Genomic DNA, 12,019 nt, shown 5'->3' on the forward strand with positions numbered 1-12,019 from the left:
GAAGTCTACCAAAGAGGATTTTTTTTGTCCTACTGCCACTGACCGCTTCCTGTGAGTTATTACGCTTCCATCCTGTTTTACCAGTGATAGAGAGAGGAAGAATTAACAAAGAAGGAGGCAGGGAAGAAATCCCATCTTGTCATCTGTGTGTGAAAAGGCACTGCCATGGTTACACTGTTCTAGGTTGCAGTTAATAAACACTCACAAATTGCCCATGAGCGTTTTATTCTTGTTATGCTAATATGTAAATATTAGATTTTAGTTTCTCTGTTTCTAATGTATGGGGGAGCCTGGATTCATCACAGGAGGGATAGAAGATGGAGACTGTGGTTTGGAGGCACAGTGCCTGTAACATCTTACTCTGTAGATTTAATAATGTATTTTCCCCAAGCAGTATTTGCCTTCTGCACCTATGCCAGATACCACAGAGTGACTGTTTAATTTGCAAAACCTATAATGAAGGTGAATGGCAACTAGCAGCATGCAGGATAATCTAGATTACAAAATCACAATTAAGGTAAAAAGGCTTCATCAGTATTGGTCATCACACATTGAGCCATCACTTTTGAGAAAGAACATAATATTCAACCCACTGTCATAATCACCAGCTATAATTAACATTCCACAAGTCTGTTTCTTCCCATGCCTAAACTCTCCCAGTTCACAAAAAAACTCTGCTTGCTATCCTCTCAAAAACCTGCATTCCTTTTCAGGCCAGAGAATACAATTTGTACCTTTGTGCAGTGTCCTACAAAATCAGGAATCAGTGACCAACAGCCCCTGGGCTGGAACTGGAGCTCTTGAAACTGCACATAATAAGTTGTAGTGATTAAGAAGGTAAGGAGAAATAGGACTGAACTTTAACTGTGATTCTCTTGGTGAATATTTGCAAAAGCTCTTGGGACCATCACTTGAGGGTTTCTTTTTTAGCAGCTGGAATTCACTGACATGGAAAGGAAAATCTTCAGAGCCTTTTATATTGTCCCCATAAAGCCACACAAGGTTCAAACTGGTTATACCAACCCTTTCTGAGAAGTTCAGAGCATCTCAGTGAAGGACCCTTATTCATGAGTTACAGCCTCCTTCTCATAAACATCTTTATAGGTTGTTGTGCTTGATGTTGTGTGACTCTACCAAAGAGACGGATTGAACTAGGTTGAGTCCTTGACCACAGAACAAAATGTATATGGTGGTGAGTGGCCTGAAGGGTGGAGCATGATAACATATGTACCCAACTAGAATCTTTCTTGCTGAATGGTGGCTGTCTAATCCAATTGTGTCTCCTGTCTCTTAAGGAATCTGAATGCAAAACTGTAAATAACTTGACACAGCAGAGTATTGCATAAATCAGTACACACAGCTATAAGAAACAAACAAACAAAAAATAACTCGATTGTCTAGGCTAAAAGAATTTATTGGAAGGATGTTGGGGTGCCCAGGATTGATTTGAGACTAAAGGACTAGGCTGGGGAAATAGGCAGGACCCATGGATCTGTGGAAGACTGGATGGCAGGAGACACAGAAGGAGCTACGCAGCAGGTTCACAGTGCCCCTGAGGCATTGTGCTGTAGCGATTGTGAAATGACCTCCAGACATCTCTTACAACACTGATTAGTTTTCTCTGAGATTCAGTGACCCCAAGCTCTACATCAAATATTCATTCCTTAGTTATCCAGGTAGAGAATGGGACAGGTTGGCTCCAGTATTCTTTGCAGCAGGAGCTGGGTACTAGCGCTTTAATGATCACACACAATGAAAGATTATTCTCAGAGATCAAAGTGCCATTTGGAAGAGGGGCTTGGAATATTTGTCCCCTACAAATTCTGTATGTCAAATGACAACTGTCTTCACTCCTTTTTGCTGCTTAACATACACACTTACACCCTTCTTCCCAAATCTACATGAAAATTAGAAAACAAAACAAAACAAAAAACTCCACAGCCTATACAATGCCACTGTGCTTCACATTTCAGTGAACTGTCTTACCTCTGCTTTGTAAGAAGTCTCCTCAAATTCCTATAAATTACTTGCTTCAGTTCTGAGTTGAGGATTTCTGGCCATTCACTGACTTTCTAGAATTATCAAACCAACTTCATCATGATATTCACCTACATTTCTTGTGTCTAATAGAAGGAATGAAAAGGAAAGACAAGGGAAATTGGTTAAAATATATAAATATATTCATTAACCATTAAGGAAGGGAATAGGGTGGTAGATATAGTTTTTGTTTCTGAAATTATTATGAGCTGAATTTATGACTCCCATCCTGCCTTACCACATTGCCCCTGCATTTGGCAAGAACATTAGATGGCTAGTGTTCTTTGAGTATTAAAATATCAATTTAATTTCTGATGGATCATGGACACAAATGGCCAAGAAGTATTCTCAACTTCCTAATTCAATAGTATCATGGCTATGTTTCCTGTTAAAAGCAGTCTTTGCTTTGGGACTAAAATATCTAAACCAATGAAGTCCAGATTTGCATGCTGACTAAAATTCACCATGAGTTAGGAACTGTTTCTTGAGACAATATTACATACTTGCAAAAGGCCATAGCTTTGTTCTAAAAATATGAGACTTCTGTGACTTCCCTGTAGAGGCTTGCACACAGGCTATACACAGCATCACAATCTGGCACAAACACTTCAAACAACACTGAACCTACAGTGTCATAAAAGTTGAATACCATAGTCTAGACCTGTTGAAAATTTTCTCTTGCTCTAGACTCTTAAAACAGAAGAACTTTTGTTTCCCAGAAAATGCCTTGAACATCAAATACAAATATAGTTCATATTGCTTCCAAAATCCAAGTAAGGCCACCTAGCTTCTTGATATAGAGCACAGTTGATTTTTTTCATTTTGGAGGAGATATTCCAAAATGTCCCTGGCTACTGGAATGCCTCAAATTTCACGAAGAAAGTATTTCTTACCTTATTGCCAAGGCATCCAGTGTACTAAAAACACTTGCTTTCCAAGACCTATTAGCATGATGTCATCAAAATGCTAGACTGAGAAAGCCAAGGTCCATATTGACTTAACTGAAGTCCAAAACTAGGAGGTTCACATGTCCCTGAGTTAAACATCCTTCAAATGAAAGCAAATTTCTGTTGTTCCCTGCTTATTGGAGCAAAGTAAAAAGAATAAACAAGATCAAAGGTTGTATATCAGGTGTTCAACAATTATAACCATATCAGTAATGTCCAATCCAATTGGAGGTACACTCATTTAAGTGGTCCAGTGTTATACTACTAGATTCACCTATTTTGTACTATTCATACTAGACAATTAAATGGAAATACAGTAAGATTCTATACCTGTGCATCTTTCCAGTATTTGATGATGGTCCTAATCTCTATGATTTCCTCAGGGATATTGAAATGGTTTTTTATTTACTAAATGAATAACAAAGAATAGCTCCAATAGAATTCCAATGGCCCTTCTGACAATCCTTAGTTATGGATCAAAGAGTCAATGGGCTCACATGTTAATAATAAAAAGACAAATATCCAAATTAAAAGAGATCTGTGTAGATATTTCTCCAAAGAAGACATACAAAAGGCTAACAAGCACATGAAAAGATTCTAAACATCATTAGTCAAGGGAAATGCAAGTAAAAACCACAATGAGATGCCATTTCTTACCCACTAGCACAGCTATCATAACATAGAGATAACGAGAAGTGTTGGTGAGGATGTGGAGAAGTCAGAACCCTAATACACCGCCGGAGGGAATGTAAAATGGTGCAGCCACTTTGAAAAACAGTCTGGCAGTATCTTAAAAAGTTAAACATACCATTTAACCCAACAATTCCACTCCCAGGAATACATCCAAAAGTAATGAAAACATCCATCCACCCAAAATGTGTACATAAATGTTCATAAATATATGATCCATAATAACCAAAAGGTAGAAACAAACCATATATCCCTCAACTGGTAGTAGATACACCAATGTGGTCTATTCGTACAATGGAATAATACTTGGTTATGAAAGGGGATGAAGTATCAATACATAATACTATATGGGTGAACCTTAAGAACATTATGCTGGCTGGGCATGGTGGCTCACTCCTGTAATCCTAGCACTTTGGGGGGCCAAGGTGCATGGATCACTTCAGGTCAGGAATTCGAGACCAGCCTGGCCAACATGGTGAAATCCCATTTCTACTAAAAATAGAAAAATTAGCTGGGCATGTTGGCATGTGCCTGTAGTCCCAGCTACTCAGGAGGCAGAGGTGAGAGAATCCCTTGAACCCAGGAGACGAAGGTTGCCGTGAGCTGAGATCGCACCATTGCACTGTAGTCTAGATGACAAAGTGAGACTCCATCTCAAAAAAAAAAAAAAAAAGACATTATGCTAAGTGAGAGAAGCCAGACATAAAAGACCACACATTATGAATAATCTTCACTTTTGTACTAGAATATATTAAGTTACTTTGAAATCATTCGATCCCTTTGGGTCTAATTTGTAATATTTGTTACAGGCATTAGTGAGCCTAGATATAATTATCCTCCAATACTAAAGCAAAACTCTTTTGTGCACTCTACCAATACCATATGAATTATGAAGTTTTTCCAACTGACTGGAGGGAATACGCACTACTCCCGGTTCTGTAAGAGCATTGAGTACTGTTGTCTCTAATTCTTTCACATGTGTCTTTCACCAACTTTGAATAATTTACTCACACAAATGCACTAATCAGTAATCAACTGAATATGCCAACCTGATTTAAGAGCCCTTGAGTCTTAAGGGAACAATGGAGGTTGCTTGGCAGCACTCTATGTGCCTGTCATGGGCAGCAGCCATGGGGTGAGTCTCCTCTAGCTTTGGAAAGGGGATGAAAGAGTGAGAAGGACCACATCTTGGGGTTTGTGTGCCAGCTTAGCCACAGTACAATAGAACACCAGGTAAATTTCTAAGGTTTTTGACTCTGGTCCCTGGCTCCTGGATGGCACCTCAGGACATGCCCAGAGCCTGGGGTAACTTGCCACCTGGAAAGACGGACACAGGATTGTCAGGCTTCACTATCTGCTGATTGTGGAACCCCAGAGCCTTGAGCAAACACAGTTGATAGCCAGGGAGTGGTTACAGCAGGCCTTGGGTGAGACCCAGTGTTGTGCTGGCTTCAGGTCTGACTCAGTGCAGTCATAGTGGTTGTATCCACAGGGGTGCTTATGTTTCTTAACCCAAAGCTCCAGGTGGCTAAGAACGTGGAGAGGGACTCCATTTTTGTGGGATAAAGTAAGGAAAGAGAACATGATTCTCTGCATAATAATCTAAAGAATTCTCCCAGATTATGTCTAAGACCATAAGGCAGTACCTCTACAAGTCTGCAAGAACCGCAGTGTTACTGGGCTTGAGGTGCCCCCTAATGTAGATGCAGCTTAGATTACCACACCCAATTCTTTTCAAAGACCTGGAAAGCCTTCCTAAGAAGGGCCGGTACAAACAAGCCTAGACTGTGAAGACTATGATAAGTACCTAAGTCTTCAATGCCTAGACACAAAAGAACATGCACAAGTATCAAGGCCGTTCAAGAAAACATGACCTCACAAAATGAATGAAATAAGGCACCAGGGACCAATCCTGAAGAAACAGAGGTATGTGAACTTTCAAACAGGGAATTCAAAATAGCTGTTTTGAGGAAACTCAAAGAAATTCAAAATAACACAGATAAAAAGTTTGTAATTCTGTGAGATAAATGTAACAAAGGCATGGAAATAATTAAAAAGAATCAAGCAAAAATTCTGGAACTGAAAAATGCAATTGACATACTGAAGACATCAGAGTCTTTCAATAACAGAATTGATCAAACAGAAGAATTAGTGTGAAGACAGTTTATTTTGAAATACACAGTCAGGAAACCAAAGAAAAAAAGAATAAAAAACAATGAAGCACACCCATAGGATCAAGAAAATAACCTCAAAGGGAAAACCTAAGAGTCATCACCTTGAAACAGGAGGTAGAGAAAGAGATAGGGAAAAAGAGATAGAGAAAGAGAAAGTTTATTCAAAGGAATAATAACAGAGAACTTCTTAAACCTAAAGAACAATACGAAGATCCAAGTACAAGAAGGTTACAGAACATCAAGCAAATTTAACCCAAATAAGAGTATCTCAAAGCATTTAATCATCAAACTCCCAAACAACCTAATGATGCATCTTAAAGAGCTAGAAAAGCAAGAGCAAACCAAACTCAACATTAGTAGAATAAAATAAATAATAAAAATTAGAGAAGAAATAAATGAAATAGAAATGAAGAGAACAATTAAAAATTTGTGTTTTTTTTAAACTAAATAAAACTGACAAACCTTTAGCCAGACTAACTCAGAAAAAGAGAAGATTCAAATAAATAAAATCCTGGGTAAAAAGGGAACATTACAACAGATACCACAGAAATTCACAGGATCATTAGGGGCTACTATGGCTACTATCTGCCAATAATTTGAAGATCTAGAAGAAATCAACAAATTCCTGGACACATACCAAGATTAAACCAGGAAGAAATTCAAAACATGAACAGACCAATAACAAGTAACAAGATCTAAATTCCAATCAAAAGACTTCCAGTAATTAAAAACAAAAACAAAAACAAAAAAGCCTATGAGCTGACTTTAAATGACCAAACATTTAAAAAGAACAAATACCAATTCTATTGAAACTATTCCTAAAAGTGGTGGAAGAGGGAATACTTCCAAAGTTATTCTATGAGGCCTCCATCACCCTGATACCAAAACCAGACAAACACACATGAATAAATAAGAACTACAGGCCAATATCATGGATGAATATTGATGTAAAAATTCTCTGAAGAATACTAGCAAACTGAATTCAACAACACATTAAAAAGATCATTCATCATGACCAAGTGGGATTTATCCCAGGGATGCAAGAAAGTTGCAACTTATGCAAATCAATCAATATGATACATCATATTAACAGAATGAAAGACAAAACCCATATGACCATTTCAATTAATGTTGAAAAGCATTTGATAAAGTTCAACATCCCTTCATGATAAAAACCCTGAAAAACTGGTATTGAGGGAACATACCTAACATAACAAAAGTCATATACAACTTTTGTGTGTCCTATGACACACAGCTAGCATCATACTGAATGGGGGACAACTGAAGGCCTTTTCTCTAAGATCTGGAACACAACAAAGATGCCGTCTGTCACCATAATTATTCCATATGGTACTGGAAGCTCCAGCTAGAGCAATCAGACGAGAAAAAAGGGGCATCCAAATTGGAAAGGAGGAATTCAAATTATCCTTGTTTGCAGATGATATGATCTCATATATGGAAAAACTAAAAGACTCCACCAAAAAACCCAAAACTATTAGAACTGACAATTTGTAAAATTACAGGACACAAAATCAACACATGAAAGTTAGTAGCATTTTTATATGGTAACAGTGAACAATCTGAAAAAGAAATTAAGACAGTAACTCCATTTATCATAGCTGCAAATAAAATAAAATACTCGGAAATTAACAAAAGAAGCGAAATATCTGCACAGTGAAAACCATATAACACTGATGCAAGAAATCAAAGAGGAAACACAAAAATGGAAAAACATTCCATGTTCATGGATTGGAAGAATCAATATTGTTAAAATGTCCATACTACCCAAAGCAATCTATAGGTTTAATACAATTCCTATCAAAATGCCAATGACATTCTTCACAAAAACAAAATCCTAACATTTCTATGGAACTACAAAAGACTCAGAATAGCCAAAGCTATCCTAAGCAGGAAGAACAAAACTGGAGGAATCACATTACCTGACTTGAAATTACACTACAAAGCTATAGTAACCATAATAACATGGTACTGGCATAAAAACAGATACATAGACCAGTAGAACAGAATAGAGAGCACATAAATAAACTCATACATCTACAGTGAACCTTATTTTTGACAAAGATTCTAAGAACATACATTGGGGAAAGGACAGTCTCTACAATAAATAGTGTTGGGAAAACTGGATATCCATATACAGAAGAAGGAAACTAGATACCCATCTCTCACCTTACACAAAAATCAAATCAAAATGGATTAAATACTTGAATCTAAGACCTTAAACTATGAAACTACCACAAGAAAACATTGTGGAAACTCTCCAGGACATTGGAATGGGCAAAGACTTATTGGGCAATACCTGACAGGCACAGACAAAACAACAACAACTACAACCAAAAACAAAGCAGAAATGGACAAATGGGATCACATCAAGTTCAAAAGCTTCTGCACAGCAAAAAAAACAATCAACAAAGTGAAAAACCAACCCACAGAGTGGGAAAAATATTTGCAACTACCTATAAGACAAGGGATTAATAACCAGAATACATAAGGAGCTCAAACAACTCTATAGGAAAAAAATCTAATAATCTGATTAAAACACGGGCAAGTACTTGAATAGGCATTGCTCGAAGAAGCCATACAAACAGCAAAAAGTATACGAAAAGATGCTCAACATCATTGATCATCATAGAATTGCAATCCAAACTACAGTGAGATATCGCCTCACCCCAGTTAAAATGGCATTTATCCAAAAGACAGACAATAATAAATGCTGGCAAGGATGTGGAGAAAGGGGAACACTTGGATACTGTTGGTGGGAATGTAAATTACTATAGTCACCTTGAGGAACAGTTTAGAGGTCCTCAAAAAGCTAAAAATAGAGGTACCATATGATCCAGCAATCCCTCTGCTAGGTATAAACCTGAAAGAAAGGAAATCAGATATCAAAGACTATTCACAATAGCCAAGATTTGTAAGCATCCTAAGTGTTCATCAACAGATGAATGAATAAAGAAAATGTGATACATATATACAATGGAGTGCTATTCGGCCATAAAAAGAATGGGAGGCTGTCGTTTGCAACAACATGGTTGGAAATGGAAATCATTATGTTAAGTGAAATAAGGCACAGAAGGACAGACATTGCATGTTCTCACTTATCTGTGGGAGCTAAAAATTAAAACAATTGAATTCACAGAGATAGAGAGTAGGAGGATAACTACCAGAGGCTGGGAAGGGTGAGTGGGCTGTGAGGAAAGGGTGGGTGGTTAAGGGGTACAAAAAAATAGAATAAATGGGATCTAATGTTTGCTGGCATAACAGGGTGACTACAGTAAAAAACAATTTAATTGCACATTTTAAAATAGCAAGAGGAGTATAATTGAATAGTTTTAAACACAAAGGATAAATGCTTGAGGTGATGAATACCCTATTTACCCTGATGCGATTGATACAGGAGTTAAAAAGAAATTACTTAGGCAGATAGTAAGGGTACGGAAGTCCTCAGTAAGGTTTTCCTTTTAATGAAAAGCAGCTCCAAAATTATTTTCTTTTCTAACAAAGAACATCCTGTGAAATCGAGCTTCAGACATAAACAAGCAAGCGGGAAGTTTGCATGGGTTAATACCAGCAGTTGTGCCCATAGGAATATACTACCAGGGGGTAGGCATGTTCAAAATGGTGGCTTCATCTTCTCTTTTGGCTAGCCACGTGTATAGTAAGGAGCAGACAAATGGAAAGCCCTGGGTTTTTTGTTTTTTTGTTTGTTTGTTTGTTTGTTTGTTTTGGAGGCGAGTCACATCGCCAGGCTGGTGCAGTGGCGGATCTCAAGCTCTCCTGCAGGGGCTCCAGCCCTCCCGGGTTCCCGCCATTCTCCCTGCCTCAGCCTCCCGAGTAGCTGGGACTGAAGCCCGCCACCTCGCCCGGCTAACTTTTTGTATTTTTTAATAGAGGCCGGGAGTTTCACACGTGTTATGGGATGGTCACCGATCTCCTGACCTGCGTGATCCGCCCGCCTACAGCCTCCCAAAGAATGCTGGAATTCCCCAAAGCGTGAAACCACAGCGCCAACCAGCCCATTTGTATAAGATCAGGAGCAGGCGAACAACCTTCCCAGGCACTATATAAACATCCACGCCACAGGTCAAACCAGTCTGTAGGCCCTACATAAATCAGACATCATGCCTCCAAAACACTGCCAGAATGGGCTGCAGTCGCCACTTTTCCCTTTTTGGACTCCTCTCACCATAAAAGCAGAGGCTGCTCTCTTCTCTCGCTTTGTTCTTCCTATTAAACTTTTCCATTTCCACCCACGTGTCATGCCATTAATCCTCTTGTGAGATGATAAAAGCCTGGGTATTTGAACAGTGATGCCTCTTCGTAGTTATTACGTACTTGTATCCAAAATATCTGTATGAATTCATAAATATATGCCAATGTAACCGGTTAAAAATTTTTTAGAAATGGCTACAGCGTATCTCCCTCAGTTCGTGCCAGTGGGCAGTCTTGAGAGGGACAGTGGCAGTGGCTCCAAGCCTGTAATCCCAGGACTTTAGGAGGAGCCAAAGTGGGCAGATCATAGGGTGGGGTCAGGGAATCCATCCTAGCCTCTGGTGAAACCAAATCTCTACCTAAAAAAGACAAAATTGGCTAGAGCGTGAGTAAGCAGCCACTGTAGTCAACCTCCCGGGAAACTAGAGGCAGGAGAGTGAAATGAACCAAGGAGAGAAGTAGGGAGGCTTTTAAGTGAGCGGAGTTCAGCCACTGCCTCAACCTGAAGCTGACAAACAAGACTCAGTCCTCAAAAAAAAAAAAAAGCGATGTTTAGATGTGGGGATTTAAACAGCCAATGGATTTTGCAGTCAGGACTGGGACCCTTATGCAGTTATGAGGAATAGCCATCGTATCACTTTATATTGTTTGGACTTCAGCCTCTTTCTCTGTGAAAAGCGGAAATTCGAGACCTAGACTGTCTCACAGCCTTGCAATTGGGATCAAATAAGAAACTACATATAAATAAGGTATTAGGTAATTGACTACAATCTGAAATAGTGGGTGCTTACATACTTTTACTGTTTCTCTTACCAGAGGAGTTCAGTTACCAATCAGTGAGTACGTTTTGATTTCTACCACGTGCCCAAAATTCCACTGGTCCAAAGTAGTTAGTTCATGTGTCTGCTCTTGCCTTAGCCAACTGTTCAGTATACCGAAAGACCAGCAGTTGTTAATGGAGCCATGGAAAGCTCAAAAGGAAAATATGCACTTGCTCCTACTTCTAAGAACTAGCACTCTCCAGAATGGTAGGTGTTATTTTGATGGAGATTATTGTCCTCTTGGTAATATTTTCCTCTTCAAAAGGAAATTACCTTTCCCATCATTTGGTTAATAATTTTAAAGAATTGTGTCTGCAATAATACTACCAGTACAGGATACAGTGGACAAGAAGGAAATGGAACAATAGAATGAAGGGAAGAAACTGATATAAAAACTGAAAATAGCAGAGAGAATTGAGGACGTATTGAGAATGAAAAACGAGCAACAAAGACATTCTAAAAGAGAGGTGCTAATTTAGCAGGAAAGATAGTACAATTTTCAAATCAACTTAGAAAACCACATTACATCACTCATCTTGACTACATCGCACAAACAAACAGACAAATAAAACCACATTTCAAGGTGATAATTTTAGAAGAAAAGCCAACCAGTACATAGATCTGTGTTGACTCCTACGTGTGGAAAGAGGGATGGTCTAGTTGAAATGCCTATTTATATAGCTTACTATGTAGACATAGTGATTTAATAACTCTGCAATTATGTATATAATTGACAGTCTTATGTTTTATTCATTTTTCCCGGGTTGTGTTTATTACAGACTGTCTCATCTTGGAGTTGTTTATGTCCCTGTCTGTCTTATTTACCAGAGGGTGGATTCCTACAGGTTCGAGCCAGGTGTAATTCAAATGTGTATCATTGACAGCCCCTAGCACAATGTCTATCACACACTAAAGGTTTAACAAACTCTTAAAGTGAATTGAGTTATTTCAGGACTTTATTATCTTCTCTTTCTGTGTGCATCCATGTGTGTGTGTGTCGGGGGGGGGGTGTCTGTATGTGTGTTAAGTTTTTCTGGAGAATTGCATTTTGGTTTTAACTTCTGAAGTTAGAAATAAGTCAATAGTGCGCTAAAATATCAGGGAGCCAATTCTGATCATC

The 12,019-nt window shown here is 38.5% G+C and overlaps 1 long non-coding RNA gene across 6 annotated transcripts in view; it reads right to left on the bottom strand.

Moving 5' to 3' along the window:
* LOC103879164 overlaps window positions 1-12,019 on the bottom strand; it is an 83,201-nt gene that overhangs the window by 19,711 nt on the left and 51,471 nt on the right. For all 6 annotated transcript variants that reach the window (XR_004178648.1, XR_004178646.1, XR_004178649.1 and 3 more), the window contains one exon: window positions 1,987-2,123. This is a non-coding gene — a long non-coding RNA (uncharacterized LOC103879164). The remainder of the gene's footprint in view (window positions 1-1,986; window positions 2,124-12,019) is intronic.

Source organism: Papio anubis, chromosome 15, assembly GCF_008728515.1.
Source record: "Papio anubis isolate 15944 chromosome 15, Panubis1.0, whole genome shotgun sequence".
NCBI lineage: Eukaryota > Metazoa > Chordata > Mammalia > Primates > Cercopithecidae > Papio > Papio anubis.